Genomic DNA, 8,909 nt, shown 5'->3' on the forward strand with positions numbered 1-8,909 from the left:
TAAGGGGGGGGGGGCGGGATGGAAGCAATGTAAGACCTTCAAGGCTATATAATAAGTCATTTAGGTTTTTCTTGGGTCTCTTAGAACGTGTGTACTTGGAGCTCAACTGCCATGTAATAACACCAAATACCCTGTGGTTATCTTGCTGGAGAGGCCACAGGGAGAAATCACATGGTCAGCCCTATGACTACAAGAAAGGAGAGAAAGAGCAACCGTGAGTTTTAAGTATCAGGCCTATCCAGTCATCCCAGGTGAGGGCACAGCCATCATATAATAGAAACAGGTCATCCCACCTGTCCTACCCAAACTGTAGACACATGAGCAAAAGGGACTGTTGTTTTAAGACATTGAATTTTGGAGTGGTTCATAATTCAGCAATAACTAACTAGAATATAATTCAGACTAGGGAAGTGGGTTTTGAAAATGGTACAGTGGCTCTGAGACCACACCATAAGAAAAAGCTGGAAGTCCCTTGAAGAGACTGTCAGTAGAATCTCAAAGAGCATCAGAGTGAGGATTTGAGGGATAGTGAAATAGTGAAAAATATACTTTTAGAGAGAAAAAAAAAACAGAACCTGTTTTATGTAGTTTCAGAAAGTTTGGCACAATTTTTGCTCAACAAATGTGAAAAATAGGAAGACCTTTCCAGCCAGATTATAGAAACTGCCGATCAGCTTCTTACAACCACCTATGAGAAAATATGAAAGAGAGAGAGGGAGAGAAGAGAAATGAACTAATTAGGAATTATTGACACTGTAAATAGAATTTAGAGGAAATTGAAAAGGGCCAGAACTGGCTTGATTTGAAAATAAAACTGTTTGCCAACATAGTCTCTAAGCAAGAGTCTTAGGATGCCACTAAAGTGTGAACTTCAGGATAAACTAAAAGATGTGACTGTAAAACCATTTATAAAGAACTCAGGTAGTTTTAAAGTGTACTAGGGGTTCTAAATATTGGGTCATTGGGAAAATCATGACACTTTTTTGCATGGAGAAACAGAAAGAGATGTCGTGACTTTTCCAACAACCTAATATTTTATGGGCATGCCTTATGGACTCTCTGTGTTAAACAAGATTTTAGGAATATTAATATTCCACAGTGGCCACACAGATGGAATAAGGTAGAAAAGGGTATGTCTTGGGAAATATATTGCTTGTAAAGTTGATTATAAATTGATCCATAAGAGACTCAAATCAAGAGACAACAAATTCACTAAGCATACCTGTTCTTTATATAGAAGGTGGCATAATTTTAAACAGTAAAAATTCCTACACCATCTTTTGCAAATACTGCATGTTCCATTTATTGCTATATTTGCAGTCATTTGTAAAAAGTGCACTTGTATTTAACATCCTCTTCTTAAAAACAATAGGACACGGGGTCAGCAGGTAGTGCAGTATTATATTGCTAGACTCCTACATGGCTGACCACCCTGACCTGGTGGCTTGAAAATCATGCCTGGCACATGTGTGCGCATGCCCACAATCCCAGGAGGAGAATGAAGGAGAAGGGACTGCGGTGTGGCCATTCCCCCAGGGGATGATTTCTCACTTTCCCTCTCACTGTCTCTTTCTCTGTCTCTCTCTCTCTCTGGCAAGCACACATGCTCTCTGGCAAAAACTTTTTACAAACAAAATAGGAGGACCAGAAGACGGTGTAATGGTTATGTCATTGGACCCTCTCATAGTCGACCATGGTTCGAGTCCTGGGCCTGGCAGCTTAAAATCACACTGGGTGTGTCTGCATGGATGTCCAAAATCCAAAGAAGAGAATGGAGGAGAAGGGATTGTGGCATGGCCATCCACCCTCCAGGAGGTGATTTCTTGCTTTCTGTCTCTCCAGTGAGCAAGCCAAGTGATGTATATCAATCTAATGTATAAAAAAAAAAAAAAGAAAAATTAAATAAAATAGGAAGCAGCAATTTATAATATTAATTCTACATGTTTACCACTAGGGAGGAGATATCATTCAGTAAGGGGTGAAAATTATTGAGCTTCAAACCTTCAAACCTCAAACCTAAAAAGGTACACTTAACCAGGAGTGTTACAAACAAATCAACATGGAAGACCAAAAATAACAGGAATATTACTTAGTAGGGTAGTATCAGAGCATGGGGACTTGATTTTTCATTCCCTGTGTCTCCATCTTTGACTAACAATAAAATTCTTGGGTCAAGGCATTCACAACTCTGGACTCTACAAGGACACTGTCAACCTTCACATCTGAATTGCTCTTCTTTCCTTGTTTGTTTCTGACCTAACTTCCTTCTGATCAATATGTGCTTTTCTTTGGCTATATTAAAACTATTTGCTAAGTTATATCAACTGTTGTGCTGTCCTGAACACCATTCTTTCTCTTTGAAATGGCTTTGGATATTCCTGACCTCCTCTCTTATAGACATATTATAGGCCATGAGATTGATGTTTTGTTTTGATTTCCAAAACTCAGATAATAACTAACAAAGGAGAGGCCGAGCCACTCCTAGGATCGTCCAAGTGAGTGCAGAGTTTACTGACTGTCAGGCAAGAGAATACATACCAGAGAGAAAGATTTACTGCATAGTTTTTTGAGGGAGAAACTTCAGAGAGTATTACGAAGTGATATTATGAGCTAAGGAAGTAGTACAATGTCATAGAGGTTATGCTAAAAACTCATTTGTTTGGAGACCAGAGGTTGGTACGGTGGTGAAATGCAACTCCCTATGAGGCTGACCCACATTGAAAGGTTCTGTGTTTGCTTCCAGAGACCTCTGAAAGCATGGTGGGCTTGCGCATGTCCATGATCCAGGTGTAGATGGAGTTGGGATGAATAATGACAGCAAGACACTGTTGGGGGTATTGTCTCTCTGTCTCTCTTTCTCATTGAAGAAATAGGCGATATTTGAAAAATAATAATTGATGTTTGCTCTCTGAATAAGGTTCAATGGTCCATAGTTTATGAAAGGTTAGTTAAAAACAAGCCCCACTGTTGACTGGTCAGGAAAAAGTTTTTAGTGTGTCCAGTAACGGTCAGATATCTTGGAGTCACTAAGATTCACATTAATTTATCAGCTATGGTTGATTAATGCTTCATGTTCCTGATGCCTTAAGACCTTCAGCCAGTTAGAACCAGCTGTGGAAAAATACTGCATTTAGTCTGAGTGTATCATAGGCGATTACTGCTTTGAGTTGAAAGTCTTTCTTTTACATATCTCATCATCACTACCATTTATAACCTACTTTAATTATGTCCAAGACTCATATTCCATCTTAGTAGGATACATACAAGCTGATGTGCATTTTTACATTCTTCACTGCATCTCCCACAGTGACCAGAATGTAGAAGATGCTCAGTAAAGGCTTGTTGAATTAATGAATACACAAAGTAGACATTTTTTTTTTTTAAATTTTGCCATAGGGTTCATGCACTTACCAGAGAGAGGGACAGAGTGGGAAAGTGGGATGGGTCCACTTCAATTCCTTCTCTCATTTTCCTCTCAGGATTTGGGTGTGCACTCACATGAGCCTCACACGTTTTCCAAGCTGCTGGGTCTAGGACTCGAAACATGGAGTTAGTCATATGGGGATCCCACCTTAACCACCACTCTACCTGCTGGTCCCAAGGCAAAATTTTTACTTTACACTGTTTTTTTTTTTTTTCATTTTATCTAGATTAATGTATATGTACTATGAAATCTCTGTAACAAGTTTTTTAACATTTTATATAGATTATCACATAACATAGCAAAATCCTCATCAGTTATACCTTTTTCTTCATAGCCATTAGCAAGCAGCAGTTGGTTACAAATAAGATCCATATATAAGTTATTGCTCTCTGCTTCTAATTAACTGATAAATTAAGTGATAAATGAAATATACAGCATTCTATTTACAGCAGACATTCAACAAACATATAAGACTAAAAGACATACCCTCCCAAATACATTAGAGAGGATTGATTGTCAAGACAATTTTAAATATAGTTCTCAAATAAAGCAATGATCATAATGACTCTCATTAAGTTGTTTAAATTATAGATGAACAGATAGATGGCATGGAGCTAGAAATGGATAAATCACAAAAGTTAAAACGGATATATTAATTGCTTAGAAAATATTCAAGACACATGTTTATATTAAGAATAGGTGTCTGGGCAATATGGGGTCTTTTATGATTCCAGACAAATTTTATGATTGTCTTTTCTAGATCTGTGAAGAATGTGTCTGGTACCTTGATTGGTATTGCATTAAATATGTAGATTAATTTGGGTAGAAATGGGTGGCATATCACTCCCTGACCCCAAAATATACTACAAAGCTGTGGTAATCAAAACAGCATGTTACTGGCACAGAAAAAGACATGTAGACCAATGGAACAGAATAGAGTACCTCACAGAAATAAATTCCCAAACAAACAGTCAACTGACTTTTTTTTTTTTTGAGAGGTTTTTGCTATAGGGCTCATGCACTCACAAGGAAGACAGAGACAGAGAGACAGAAAGCAAGAAATCATCCCCCAGGGGGGATGGCCACACCACAATCCCTTCTCCTCCATTTTCCTCTCGGGATCTTGGGCACACACGCATATGCACCTGGCATGAGTTTAAGCCACCAGGTCCAGGACTCGAACCATGGTTGACTACATAGGAGTCCAGCGACACAGACATTATGTCAACTGCTGGTCCCAGTTGAGGAAATTTTTAAACAAAGTGTTGGAGGTGCAACCTTTCTTTTTGCTGCTTACAGTAAAATGTGAGAAGAAAAAGATGAACTGAGTTAGGAATACTGCCTCCAAACTGCTACATTGAAATCCTGCCTAAGTTTTCCTCAGATTTTGAATTATCTGTAAATTTTGGACTCATGAATGCAACATTAACTCTTATCTGAATAATTTCCAGACTAATAGCTTGACCAACAAATTTTGGACTTGCTGACTTCCACAATCATGTGAGCTAATTATTTAAAAATCTCAATTTCAAAATCAATCAATCTCTCAGGAACCAGTAGTTAGCGTAATGGCTCTGTCACTGGACTCCCACGTAGTCGACCGCGGTTCGCGTCCCGGACCCGGTGGCTTAAAACTCATGCCGGGCACATGTGCGTACATGCCCAAGATCCTGAGAGGAGAATGGAGGAGAAGGGTTTGTGGCGTGACCATCCACCCTGGGGGGTGATTTCTCGCTTTCTGTCTCTCTTTCTCTCTCTGTCTGTCTGGCGAGCGCACGCGCCCTATAGCGAAAAAACCTACCCCCCCCCAAAAAATCAATCTCTCTCTCTCTTTGTGCATATGTATATACATATAGACATATATAGTTTGTGTTTCAGTCCGTTTGTGAAGTACCTTAAATAATGTGAAAAGCCCTTGTAACCAAGGAAATCACATATCACTTTTGCTTTAGAAAGCTCACTCTGATGAGGGGTGTGCAAACTGACTTGAAGAGGAAAAGGCCATTGGTTCTGTTTCTCTGAAGAACTCTGATCATCATAGATGTTTAGGGCAAACTTCTGAGAAATGTAAACACACATTCATGAAGACTATTCTGTGTCCTTGAGTCATTCCTTCCACTTCAAAAGTGGGTACCCTAAATTGTGTCAAATTATTTTTTCTTCTTTGCCCATCAATTTTATTTCCCCACTGTCTGACTTTAAAAAAATGTTTTTATTTTTCTTTTTACAGATAGTTTCCAAACCTGTAGTCATGAAGTTTTTCCCTAATTTCCACTTATGATTAGTTATTGTATATTGAATATCTAAGTTTCACATTCTGGTAAACAGTAATACTATTCTAGTCTATCTAAGAAAGGAAATTGGAGATTTCAAACTCTTTCCCCCTTTTCCCACATCAAATTAACTGCTAATTCTGAGTCCAAAATATCTCCCAAGCACCCCTTCATCCTCATTCTCTGCTACCAATACCCCCAGGACCTTACTTTGGCTTACCAGATTATGAAAATATAAAACGTTCTTCCTCTCATCACCTTGTTCACTCTCCTTTTCATTCCATGTCACACACATGGTCTCAGTAAGCCTCCTAAAGCAAAAAATACGGTTATTTCCTTCTTTACAATGACTTCTGCACAAGAAAACTGGAAGGTTAACTAATGAGTCCCTCTTCTAGGTCCTTCACAAACTGGCTCAAACTATTCTTTCCATATTTAACTCATGCCAATGTTCTACTCTCTCCCAAGCACTTTAAATGCAAATAGAAATGTAGAAAAAAAAAACATATACATAGAAGAATATGAATGAAATGATACAAAACTGGTCTAAAAAGGAACTCAAAGCTGTAGTTTCCGCTGTAGACACATGGTGGCAGCATCTTAGCAGCTTAAGGCCAGTACCAGAGATCCTTTGCTAATGTTGAATTAACATGTCATACAATCGTGTATGTCCTTTTAATGACAATTGTGATGTTACTTTAAACATTTATTAATGCACCGCTACTGCTGAAAATGCTCCACAAAATCAATAACTTTGAAACAGGATTTAAAGGTGACAAAGTTCCTTTTTTTTTTTTTTTATTTAGAGGTTTTTGCTATAGGGCATGTGTGCTGGTTGGAGAGACAGAGACAGGGAGACAGAAAGTGAGAAATCACCCTCCCGGGGGGATGGTCATGCTACAATCCCTTCTCTCCATTTTCCTCTTGGGATTTTGGGCATGCACACACATGCACCAGCATAAATTTCAGGCCACTGGGTTTTGTGTCTCAGTCCATTTGTGAACGACTTGAACTGTGGTCGCCTAAGGGAGTTCAGTGCCTTAACCACCATGCCACCTGCTAGCCCCAGAGTTACTTTTTTATTTTTATTTATTTTTTTATTCCCTTTGTCATGCTCTGCATTATTTTCCTCTCCAAATTCATTGGTTGAAGCTTGAACCATGTGTACACCAGAAGTGTCTGTATTTGAGTCATAGAGACAGTAAAGTTAAAATGAGGTCATGCAGGTTGGGCCAAAGCACCTATGACTGTTGTCCTTATAAAAAGGAGAACTTAGGACATGGACATGTGTAGAGGGCCAATGTAAAGAGACAGTGAGAAGATCTACAAGCTAAGGAGAGGGGTTTCAGAAGAAACCAGCAGAGCTAACACCTTGATCTCAGACTTCTGGCCTTTAGAATGGTGAGAAAATAACTTCCCTTTGCTTAAGCAATGCAGTCTGTGGTACTTTATTATGGAAGCCCTAACAAATGAATATACCCTTCAATATGTTTAAAAACGTAAGTGCCATGCAATAGTAGTTGATTAATGAATCAGTCTTGATTTTTGAGTCTAAGTTATGTGAGATCTTCACAATCCCTTGCCTCAAATAAAATGCCCCTATCCTAAATCCTTACTGCGATCCTCCATCAACTTTCAACCCACTATATCGCATGTTTTTACTCATTTGTACCCTTGCTCAGCAGAGCAGAGTTTAATGGAGTGGTTAAGGGTGCAGGCTCTGAGCCAGACTTCTTGGGCTCACAGTCTTCATCACTGTGTGACTCTAAGCAGTTATTTAAAATGTCTCGGATGTTGGCAACCTGCTCTTTAGGTTCAGCCTAAGGAGGAAACGACAAGAACGAACTACTCACACACCACAATATGAGGAGAGAGGGAAGCTTAGAGGGCAAGGTTTCTCTTATCCTTCTTTGCTCGCAATCTAGGTTTTAGTTCAGTATTTACTGACTAAAATAGACAGCCAGGTCTGTGAAACATCAGATTGAGAAGTTAGCAGAGTTTGTCACATGGTTGATCTTACCTTCTTGTTCTCTGTACCATGTATAGAAAGCTCGAAAGACAAAGCAAATAATACAACATACAGGAGGGGAAGGAGTTTTATCTATAGCAATTCCTTAAAGCAAAGCAGTCTGTCAACTGTTTCAACATGTCTACAAGCACTACTTGCTGAAAGCTATATTCTAATTTATACTCTTACTTAGTCAATTAGTAATGGTCATAGGATTTCCTTCTCTTGGACACCTTTTTCTCAGATGTCTGTACAGCAGAAATAATAGGAAGGTCTGCATTAGAGGGCTCTGTAAGGATTAAATGTACAGAGTGTGACGAATAGTGCGGGGAACAGCAGAGTATGGTATGCTGATTATCCCTCTGCTCCCCAGTTCTCTCTTTGAGGAGGAAAAATAAAAACTGCTTATCCTTCAAGAAACAGAGAGGGACCAGCAGTTAGCATAATGGCTATGCTGCTGGACTCCCATGTAGTCGACTGCAGTTCGAATCCCGGACCCGGTGGCTTAAACTCATGCTGGGTGTGTGTGCGTATGTGCCCAAGATCCCGAGAGGAGAATGGAGAAGGGATTGCGGCATGGCCAACCCCCCTGGGGGGTGATTTCTCGCTTTCTGTCTCTGTCTTTCAGGCGAGTGCACAAGCCCTATAGCAAAAACCTCTCTCTTTAAAAAAAAAAAAAAAGGCACAGAAGAAAAGATACCTCCTCTTTGAAGCTTCAGTAACTCCATCTTCCCTTTCTTCTCAAGTGGAATTATAAACTTGTGTTGTCAAAGACTTGTAGAGAGAAAAGCTTTGGTTTCTAACAATCTGGACTTACAGATTTTCTCATTTACCCATTGTGCAATTTTAGACAATTTTGCTTACTTTCTCTGCGTTTCTATTGCTAGAACATCACTTGACATGTGGTGACTGGCATTATTCTAATAACTATTTTTATCTGAAAATTAGGAAATATCCTGTCAGCCTCATTAGATATTATAGTATTCTGAAGTGTAGGACCTATGAAGTACCAACACATTTTAGGTTAGAAACAGACATGCTGTTAAAGATACCAAATCATACAAAGTTCTTTCAACTTTCTTTTAATACTTCTGTTTGGGTCAAGTAGAAAAATCTCAGTTTGATGCCAACATTTTAAAAATTTTCTCTAATTCTTGCTAATCTTTTTTTTTTTTGAGAGGTTTTTGCTATAGGGCATGTGTGC

General features: G+C 39.0%; 1 protein-coding gene across 1 annotated transcript in view; it reads right to left on the bottom strand.

Annotated features, from left to right (window-relative positions):
• The window catches only part of YIPF7 (Yip1 domain family member 7), an 87,161-nt gene that overhangs the window by 76,126 nt on the left and 2,126 nt on the right, over window positions 1-8,909 (bottom strand). The window contains exons 2-3 of the mRNA XM_027769202.1: window positions 5,918-6,008; window positions 3,412-3,530 (exon numbers count right to left, since the gene is read on the bottom strand). The gene's annotated coding sequence lies outside the window, so the exon portion shown is untranslated. The remainder of the gene's footprint in view (window positions 1-3,411; window positions 3,531-5,917; window positions 6,009-8,909) is intronic.

The sequence above is a fragment of the Tupaia chinensis genome, unplaced genomic scaffold, assembly GCF_000334495.1.
Source record: "Tupaia chinensis unplaced genomic scaffold, TupChi_1.0 Scaffold148884_1, whole genome shotgun sequence".
Taxonomy (NCBI): domain Eukaryota; kingdom Metazoa; phylum Chordata; class Mammalia; order Scandentia; family Tupaiidae; genus Tupaia; species Tupaia belangeri.